The 11322-nt window shown below is 32.5% G+C and overlaps 1 long non-coding RNA gene across 1 annotated transcript; it reads right to left on the minus strand.

The window, feature by feature from the left end:
* Positions 1-10166: 10166 nt before the first annotated feature.
* On the minus strand, positions 10167-11322 carry LOC143075196 (uncharacterized). Its single transcript, XR_012978250.1, has 2 exons — positions 11239-11322; positions 10167-10394 (listed from the first exon to the last, which is right to left on the minus strand). It is a non-coding gene; the product is annotated as an uncharacterized LOC143075196 (long non-coding RNA).

Genomic DNA, 11322 nt, shown 5'->3' on the forward strand with positions numbered 1-11322 from the left:
GATTGAGTTAAGCCATTTCAGTTGATATTTTAAAGTGTGTCTTTCTACGTTGTGACATAACACTATTGTTTCAAGTTGGATTAAGGTTGGTGCCTATTAAAACGTTTAAACCGGCTGCATTTGTTTGCACCTGTCCTAAGTCAGTTTCCTGGTACCGTGGTTGTCGTTTGTTGATGTGCTTCATAAGTGTTTCTCAATTTTTTATATAGATTAGACGTTGGCTTTTGAATGGTTTTACACTAATCTTTTTTTTGGAACCCTTTATACCTTGCTGATCAGTGTGAGTCAAAGTTACACGTTGAAGATTGTAATTCATTCCCGAATGTGCTAAAATGTTATCGTCTTTATTGATGTCATCTTCATGTGTTTGTGGTGGTATGTTTTCATTTGCAGCACTTGTTTTTGATAGTAAATCGCGTAAAGCGATGCATTGAGAGTCCATGTTGTTCAAGATGCCTGTTACAAATAGGACATAAGAACTTGTATGGTTTTCAGTTAACAAACAGTGTTTGCTACTTTGAAATCTGGTTAGTTAAAGAGAATGGTTTAATCGTGAGAGGAAGACGCCATGTAATATCTTCATTATTCTCCTCGTCTATAATGTTCAGGACACCACGATATTCCAAAAAATGCGAACAGATCATAGTATTTTGTTAGGAACATTATTCCATAACTCCACCCAATGATGTTTTATCTTGTTAAACGATGTTTTATTACGTTAAATGATGTGTTAACGCGTTAAAGTAATGTATCGTAGCAACGTAATTGTGTTGAATTTAACGCGTAAATGTGATTCATTATGACACATGTGGCCAGTGCGACGGGTATTGTATCGCGAAATCCGGTTAGTTAAAGAGAATGGGTAGAGAAGGGATTAATCGTGAGAGGAAGACGTCATGTAATATCTTCATTATTCTCCTCGTCTGTAATGTTCAGGACACCACGATATTCAAAAAAATGCGAACAGATCATACTATTTTGTTAGTAACATTATTCCATAACTCATTCCAATGATGTTTTATCGCGTTAAACGATGTTTTATCGCGTTAAACGATGTTTTATTACGTTAAATGATGTGTTAACGCGTTAAAGTAGTATATCGTAGCAACGTTATTGTGTTGAATTTAACGCATAAATGTGATTCACTATGAGACATGTGGCCAGTGCGACGGATATTTTATCGCGATAAACGTCTTTTTTCTACTACGGGTTAAATCCCAAACTTGATAATTGTAAAGTTTAACGCGTTATATATTTTGATTTCTTTACGCGTTAAAATTTTGTCTTAACGCGTTAAAACTGTATTTATCGCGTTAAATATGAGTTTATCGCGTTACTTTATCGGGTTTTTGACATGATCGGCCTTTCATAAGGTTCTATGCCTTTAGACCTTACCATACACGTTCAGAGTTGTAGTGTGCTTATTGGTTGGAACCACTGCGCATGTTGTTGTGGTCAGTTGATGTCACAAAAACATTTACACTTGATATCAAACAAGCAAAAATCTATAAATCATTAACATAAAGATCATTTTGTGGAACTTTCAAGCAAATGGCAATTTAAATTTACAGCGTATTATTGATTCACAGCTTGCGTTTACCAAATAGAATCATAATACGAAACGGGTGTGGTAAATTGATAGAAAAAGGTTACGCAAAAAGGCATATCAAATAAAAATATTAAACAAGGTTTACTCGATCATCAGAGACAATCTCAATCTCTAAGAAAAACGTATCGGAAAAATCGAAGACCAAGGTGATAAAAGAGTGGCGAATGATACCACAGGAACATAACAATTGTACCATGTCAAATATCATCATGCATGTCCTAAAAAAATTTAAGGACAACAACCCGGCAAAAGAAAGACAACAGACGAAAATACAAAACACTACACACAAACAAACAAACCATACATTTACGTTTAAACAATATCTCCTGTTTTCATAAGTTATTACGAATGTGTTGATATTGGTATGTTTACTCATTGATTTTTTTAAAACAAATACTCACAGAATTAATATGTCCTTAATTCCTTTAATTGAATTTGAAACAGGATGAAAAAATGCCTCATTTTTCTATTCTATGTTCCATTCTTTGGTTTCCATGAATCAATTTCAGACAGAATAGTATCTTTATTCTGCAACTTTGCATAGATTGTGCTTTTTAATGTCCTGAAACCAGGATGGAAGGAAGGAGTTCGGACATTCTAGTCTTTTATCTATTCTGAAAAAAGTGCTTCCAAAATAATGTATATATTAGCTTATGTTAAATTTTTTTTAAGAAAAAAAAAAAACAGAACACAAACAACTAACAATTATTGATATAAGAAAACAATAAATGATACAAATAGAATATAAACTGTATTTCAAATTCGACTTATCAGTTGACCAAATATTTTTCAAAGGAAAATCTGCCACATCTATTAAGTATTTTTTGAAGACGTCTTTCTGCTTTTTAACTGATTTCTTAGTTTGTTCTTATGTTGTACTTCAAAACCACTGCCCTAGGTTACATATTTATCTCCATCAAATCCGTTCTCTGTAAGAATCTACATACACAGTTAGATTTGGCATATCAAGAACCCCAATTATTCAATTTTTGATGAAATCAAACAAAGTTTAATTTTGGACCCCGATTTAGACCAACATGAAAACTGGGCCAAAAATCAAAAATATAAGTACATTTTTAGATTCAGCATATCAAAGAACCCCAAAGATTCATTTTTTGTTAAAATCAAAACTAAGTTTAATTTTGGACCTAAATGTAGACCAATTTGGAAAAGGGACCAAAAATTAAGAATCTACATACACAGTTAGATTCGTCATATCAAAGAACCCCAATTATTCAATTTTTGATGAAATCAAACAAAGTTCAATTTTGGACCCTTTGGGCCCCTTATTCCTAAACTGTTGGGACCAAAATTCCCAAAATCAAACCCAACCTTCCTTTTATGGTCATAAACCTTGTGTTTAAATTTCATAGATTTCTATTTACTAAAGTTATGTTGAGAAAACTAAGAAGATTCGCCTTTTTAACTTTTTTGGATTCGAGCGTCACTGATGAGTCTTTTGTAGACAAAACGCGCGTCTGGCGTAAATACAAAATTTTATCCTGGTATCTATGATGAGTTTATTTACAGGATAATGCTAGCGTCTCTTCATTCCTTTTTTGTTTAGCTTGTATTGCTGATTGTATTGCTGTTTACTTTTTGCTCAAAACACAAAAGAGGGTAAAAAATATCCTTATTTAAGGGCAATCACTTCTATAAAAGAGGGAAGAAAGATACCAGAGGGATCTCAGGTGCTCCGGAAGGGTAAACAGATCCTGCTCCTCATGTAGCACCCGTCGTGTTGCTAATGAGATAACAAATCGGTAAGTAGTCTAATACGGTAGGTCAGAGTGATAATCTATTAACTATATTGGGAAAATTGAACTTGTTTGTAGATCTTGTCTTGTTTATCAATTTTGCTATTGAAAGTTTCTGTTGATCTATAATAATTTTTATCATATATGATATATGGTAAAATATGCAACGATGGTAAAAAGTGTCATTAAAGGGCAATAGTTCCAATAAGGTGCCGTCAGACGATTTCCTCTATCCTTCCTTATTCGTAGATCTTGTCTTGCTGGTTATTTTTGCTTGTTCGCGCTTCTAATTTTTTATTATACTTTTAAAATATAAGGTAAAAATAAAAACAAAATTACAAAAATCGTTTTCAAGGGTAGTAACTCTTATAAGAAGTCCACTGACATACTGTTAACGTATGGGCAATTGGTAGAACTGAATATTCTGAACACTTCGGCACCGTAAGATTTTCTACATCTATTATTGGATCAGGTGACATTAATTTTCTAACCCAGATGACCATTCCTTTGCAAACGAACCATCAGGATCAAACAAAAATTCGAACTTGTAAACTATATAAATAAAGGCAACAGTAGTATACCGCTTTTTGAAAGTCATAAATCCATTGAGAGAAAACAAATCCGGGTTACAAACTAAAATCGAGAGAAACACGTCAACTATAAGAGGAAAGCAACAAAACAACAGAAACACTGAATTGGAGTAAAAATGACAATGCAACACACACAGAAACGAACTATATGATAACATCTGCCATTTTCCTTAATGAATACAGGATATTTTCCCGCGAATTCGCATTACTTTTCCGGGTGAAAAAATGACGATCCCGCAAAAAAGTCTACGTTTGACAATATTTGAACAGAATTACAAATACAACATCATAACTAAATACATCAATGTTGGATAAACAAATACACTGATACGTCTTATTAAACATCGTATGGATCAACCAACCCGTGACGGTGTTCAAAACATTTTTAATCTTTCCTTCTCATACCTTTGTTGGAGCAGTTTCTGCGTATGGAGCACACTTCTCTAAATGACGTCTCACAGTGTGAACATGCACGAACATAACGTATCAATTGAAATATGAAATTAATTGATCTATGAATTTCGAACACCAGTATACTACTGTTGCCTTTATATAAGTAAACACATACATACAATGGGGCAGAGGGTATGTTACTGCTGAGAAATTCAGGAATACTTAATTTGCAACTTTTGTGGCTTTTTACAAAAACTTTCTCCTCTGAAAATCCTGGCTAAAATTTCCTCAAAGTTTAGCACAATCATCAAATAGGTAGTTTTAACAAATGTGTCCAATGATCCCACATGCAAAATTAAAATCAATGTGAACACAAGTTTTGTCTAATTTTGGAAAAATGTAGAGTAAATTTGACAGTATCAAACATGTTCTGAATGTTGTAATAGGCTCTTCTAATTGTCCTGGCCCCATAAATGTCAAACTGTCAGACATCTTCTTATAGGAATCATAGATTTAATGACTCATTTCACCATTTTTCCAATTTTGCCTATTTTCTTGAAATCCCTTATTGAAAAAAAGGATCAACAAGACTAATTCTACAAAAAAGTCTAAACGGTCTAAATCAACTCCTTATTTGAATAATTGCAATTTGATGACGATTATCATTTTTTTTGGCGTTTTATGTTTTATATCTTAAAAGATATAAAATAGATAGATAGAAACTTCAATAGGCAAAAAATATCAGCAGGATAAGATTTGGAGGAAATCTTTTGAGCACTCCTTTTTGAACTTGTTGCGCTTTAAAGACGATTTTTACCATTTTTGTTTTTGCACTTTAAATAAGAAAAATGATCAGCAAGGCAAGATATACTAACAGTCAAGTCAAATTTAGTAGACTGTTTCTCTTAAAAGGAGTGATTGGCCTTGAATTCGGATTTTATTTACCCTTGTTTGTGTTTTGAGCAAAATCTACAGAAGAACTAAACAGATAAAATTATAAGAAAAACAAGACCAACAAATTATAGATTTTTGTCATGAATTATATTCTCGTCTACAATGTTGAAGAGTGGCCTTTGTTAAATATGCATATAGAACAATGAGAGCTACACAGGTTCTTTAGAGTCTATAGTTTAACTATAATTTATACCCTTTGCAATGAACTTATTTCGAGCAAGCAACAGCTTATAGGCAGAATGATAAAGTCTTTGTTGTGGCAGACAGGCTTATCATATAATTTTTATTTCTCTTAAAACTATAAATTCAGTCATGTTTCTTTATCTAATGATTTACATAATGCTTATTCAGTAAATGCATTCATCATCTCAGTTTAAATCCGTTCACAAACTAGAACAAGTTGTAGTCCGAATCCCTTAACCTCAAGCAAAATTACTACTGATTTATTTTGGTACCATGAGGAGGATGTAGAATTTTAAAGCATTTGTTTCTAGTTTGTAATTGAACTAAATTATTTTGAAGAAAATTAATAAGAAATTGAGCATGCATTTGAATCAGTGTTTGATATAATTGGATATGGAAGACCTGTTTTGAATAGTTGCCCCTTGGTTTTTCTTTATTTTCATAGTTTGATTTTGGTTCATTTGTAAATATATATTCAGATATGATTTGGTTTGAAGAAAACCCTTGGGTTTTTTATAGTGTCACCATTGATATTACTGATTATTTTGTTCATTTTGAGACCGTTTCGATTTGTAGTAATAAAAGGAATGAATTTGAAATGGCGTTGTCACTGCTGGTGGACGTTTCGTCCCCGTGGGTATCACCAGTCCAGTTGAGTTGACATGAATATCAATAATACGGTCATTTTTATGAATTTCCTGTTTACACAACTTTGAATTTTCCGAAAACTAAGGATTTTCTTATCCCATGCATAGATTACCTTAGCCGTATTTGGCACAAAATTTTGGAATTTTAAATCCTCAATGCTCTTCAACTTTGTATTTCTTTGGCTTTATAAATATTTTGATATGAGCGTCACTGATGAGTCTTATGAAGACGAAACGCGCGTCTGGCGTACTAAATTATAATCCTGGTACATTCGATAACTATTGAAATGTCATGTCAGTAAACAATGATTTTGAGAGGTGATGCTCAAACTGTTTTTTGTTTCTTAAAAAGGCCAGAGTTGTATGATTATGACTGCTTGAAAAATTATCTTATTCAATATATTTTATATTTCAACTGCGAATTTGTACTTTGAAGGAAAATGAAGATATTACAATATGGAGATGGCTAAAGTTGACACGTTCGAGCGCCTTCGTAGTCTAGCTATAGCTATGCAATATGAAGCTGTCCATTTTTCTGGTGAGAGACTATTGATGAATCAGAGATATCAGATTTTGTTTATACTGTTTATAGTCTTGAAATTTTGATAAATGTTTTGGAGAGACGGGATAAGTCACGTATGAAACGTAAACCTAAGAAGTGTTTTTTTTAAATGTAATCACTCAGGTCATGTCAGATCTAAGTGTCCAATTGTGTCTTTCAGAGTTCATGCTAGAGATTAAAGGACTACAGAAAGTCAAATACAATTCTAACAAATAGAATGAAATTCAAAACAGTGTAGCTGTGGCCATTGATTGACACATTAAATTCATCCATTGACTGGGACAATTTAGGTGAACGTTTGTATGTAACGCTCAATGCTCACTATGTACTTTTTAAAGACACTTAAACTTTGGGGTCACCAAAGGTTCTCAACACCTTAATAAAGTAATTCGAAAAATTAATCAGAAATAACACGATCTTTTGATTTATATCAATTATATAAATCAAAACATAAAGGTTATTCCTGATTAATTTTTCGAATTATTTTATAATTAAAGGCGTTAAGAAACCTTTGGTGACCCCACAGTTTAAATATACATCGTAGGTACGTCGTGAACAGTGGTCGTTACAGACAAACGTTCACGTAAATTGTCCCAGTCAATGAATGAATTTAATGTGTCAATCAATGGTCACAGCCACACTGTTTTGAATTTCATTCTATAAGGGATATTAAAGAACGATTTGAATCACAATATTTGTAGTTCAGATTATGTTACCTTTGTTTAATGTTTGTTTTCACATTGTGTTGTATATAAAAGACTTGTGGCGAAAAAAAGACTAAAAGACAAAGTTGTCGAGCATTCAACACCAAAAATTCCAAAACTTTTTGCCTTATACAGCTAAGATTATGTAGTCCTCATCATTCCGAAATATCAAAATAGAGATCTAGTTAACCACAACATAAAGAGGTACAAAACAAAATGTTACTACAATAATGAATTAAAAGATTTAAATGATGGCACACTCATTTAAACATTTATTTCTTTAAAAAACGAGCCAAATCAAGCATATGTTTTCTGAGAGCACCCTTCACAATTAGAAGAGCAATGTAAAAAAACCATAATGCATGCATCTAGCGAGATCTTTCATTGTGTATGACGTCTGGATGATTGGATAATACTGATATTAACAACGTATTTGCATTATGTAGCACACTCTGGATATGATGGTTACTATGCTTTTAATCTAACAAGGAAACTTTCTATGGTAGACACTCATTGAATCTTCTAAAACAAATGTGATTTTATCTTAATGTTTACAAAATCAACATTGCAATAATTCAGACTTACTTTTAAATTCATAATAGTAGTAGTCTTCTACATTATATATGTATGTGCCTGTCCCAAGTCAGGAGCCTGTAATTCGGTGGTTGTAGTTTGTTGATGTGTTACATATTTGTTTTTCGATCATTTTTGTACATAAATAAGGCTGTTTATTTTCTTGTTTGAATTCTTTTACATTTGTCATTTCGGGTACTTTTATAGCTAACTATGTTGTATGTGGTTTGCTCATTGGTGAACGCCGTACAGAGACTTATAGTTGTAAATTTCTGTGTCATTTGGTCTCTTGTTGAGAGTTGTCTCATTGGCATCATACTACATCTTCTTTATTATTTCTATCACATGTCATGGAAATTCCCAATGATAAATTTTGTTTTGGAATTGGTAATGGTGCAGTTATAAATGTAACATCTATAATTTTGATATTAGAGTATACAATTGGTTTTCCTCATTGTGTGTTTTTATGGCAGAGGAGTTAATTGCATAACTCTGTCAATATGAGGTGTAAACATGTCATTATGACACTGAAAAATTATGAAAATAAAAATGAAATAACCATCTAACTTTTGATGAGAGTGTGTCTACACTCAAGTGGCAAGATTAAGGGGTTATGATCGTTTCCCGTAATTGTACGTCGGATCATATTAGGTTTTTACTGTCCTGCGGTACCACAGGAAGTTCTGTTGAGACCATCTCATGTCTACCCTGAGTAGCCGGTTCTGAATTGGTACCAGTTTGAGCTTGACTGTTTTATGATACATAGTATGGCCTATGTATTCAGCGTGCATATAGAGTTTTCTGATATAGAAACTGTTAATCTTTACTCCCCTGAAACCAGGGGGTTATGCGAATAAGACCCGACGTATTTGGGGATCATAACCCTCGTTCTCTTTAGGCTGAACCTTGAGGAACTTGAGCATCCATTGCTACCAATGGTGCACAGATTTGTCAGTTAAATCAATCATGTCGGCATTCTGTAATCATGTCAGACCTTGTCATTCTAAGTGAACTGTGGCCGTTATTTCCACATTAGTTATTTGTTTGTTATGTTTTTGCCTGAAACTTGATTCTTTGATTAAATATAACAAAAACATGTTACAAACATATCCTTTTAAAACACAAAGAAAAAAGTATATAAACAAAAATCTAACATCTTTAGTTTGCAAAACCTATCACATACATGTATATCAAAATGGTGGAATTCAACATAATTAGCCTATATATGTTTCTCAAATGTATCTCCATCAGTCTTTATCACTTATTTGTAGATGATAAGTATTGGTCCCGTATAGGTATATTTTATTTGAAAGCTTGACAAATTTGTTCTAGCATACATAAACATTAATTATGGATAATCATCTCTTTGATGTGAATGACATCTAGGACATCCTTTATTTGAACTTATAAATCAGGTGCAGATGCAAAGTTGAATTAGTAAGGGGAACAGTTGTCAGAAATGATAAAAATAATGCAGAGAGTAGCATTTTGATGAGTTTTGCTCAAATATAATATGTTTGTGATAAAAAAAAAAGGTAGGGAGTTTACGCCTCCTTCAGCCTCCTGAATCTGCCACTGTAAGATGGCATCTCAAAATTGCAGGGTTGTTGTCACTTGGACACATTCCCCGTTTCCATTCTCAATTTTACTCACTAAACAGGAGGAAATAGTAAAAATAAGTATTCATATATTGTATATGATACATTTGCATTAATATCATTAATTTTGGCACAATGCAGATACAAGTATACACATCTTTTGAGCAAATTATAAAATAGCATCTGTTCAATCTATATAAACACCCCAGATAAGAATGATAAATAGTGGTTATCATTTGGATACAAGTAAACATGTATCCGGGAAGTTCAGTTAAGTTAACTCCCAGTGATTGTATGCAAAGCAGTCGTTTAGATCCATTCAAAGCACCTAATATAAACCATAAATAGAATCATTTATGTCCCTTAAAACTCCGAGTTCGAGAATAATTCAAATAATACATCTTTCATAAAGATATATTTAGAAATGTGAGTATAGTGTCTTCAAATATCATCTGTCTTTATACAAGGCAAAGAAACACAAGAAAGAAGAAAAAAGACTATAAGTAAAAAAAATATATTCTTATTGAATTTACAGTTAGAAGAAAAATATGATGATAACTGTAAATTAAATAGGCCATAGGATTAAAAGGACACTGTGATGTCAATGTGTTGATTTTACTATGTACTATGCAGTTGACACATAAAATCATTTTTTGTCAGCTATTTGAACAAGTATAATCCATTGTGAGTATGCATCATATGCACGACAAAGATAAAATGAGTATGTTCATAAAACCTGCATGCTAAGTATAAGCACATTTTCTATGAAGTTGTTATTTAAATAATCTTTGCTTCCATTATTTCAGCCAAAGACTCTTTTTCATCTGAAACATCAAAATAAAGGTACATTCTATTTTATTCAAGGAAATAACGGAGGCTTCAAAAATATATGTTTATTCTTATGTTGTATTGTACATTGCATTTTTTTATTACATACTCAATTCATAAGTTTTTAAGGCTCAGATTTAAGTCGTATCCTCAAAGTTATATATAGATTTAAGTGGTTAGTAGAATCAAATTAAAAGGTATAAAATAGTTATCAAAAGTACCAGGATTATAATTTTATACGCCAGACGCGCGTTTCGTCTACATAAGACTCATCAGTGACGCTCAGATCAAAATAGTTAAAAAGCCAAACAAATACAAAGTTGAAGAGCATTGAGGACCCAATGAGGACCTTAAAAAATCATATTTAATACATTCTATTTCTTTGTGAATAATGATAAAGAAGTTCTCCTACATCACTCCTTTACTTGGTCTTTATTTCCGCAATTCAAAATCAAGTTCTGCCATTAAACCTGCCTTCAGTAGACCGCGAAAATGGGAGGGGAATCCAATTTGGCAGTAAATGAAGAAAGATCATATCATAAGGAACATGTGTACTAAGTTTCAAGTTGATTGAACATCAACTTCACCAAAAACTACATCGACCAAAAACTTTAACCTGAAGCGGGACAGACGGACGTACGGGCGGACGGACGAACGAACAAACAAACAGACGAACAGACGAACAGACCAGAAAACATAATGCCAATAAATGGAGCATAAATATCAAAATTATATTCATAATCATATGGACGATGACTGACTGTACAACAAAGAACTTCTTATTTGTCCATTGTACTAATCAATCTTACTGATATGTATAAAATGAATAGGAAAACTCACCATCAAAATAAATAAATTCACAATATTTGGCTTTTTGAGGATCAGCTGACTCCATAAGATTTTTTACCAATTGATAAAAATTGT

The sequence above is a fragment of the Mytilus galloprovincialis genome, chromosome 5 (assembly GCF_965363235.1).
Source record: "Mytilus galloprovincialis chromosome 5, xbMytGall1.hap1.1, whole genome shotgun sequence".
Lineage (NCBI taxonomy): Eukaryota > Metazoa > Mollusca > Bivalvia > Mytilida > Mytilidae > Mytilus > Mytilus galloprovincialis.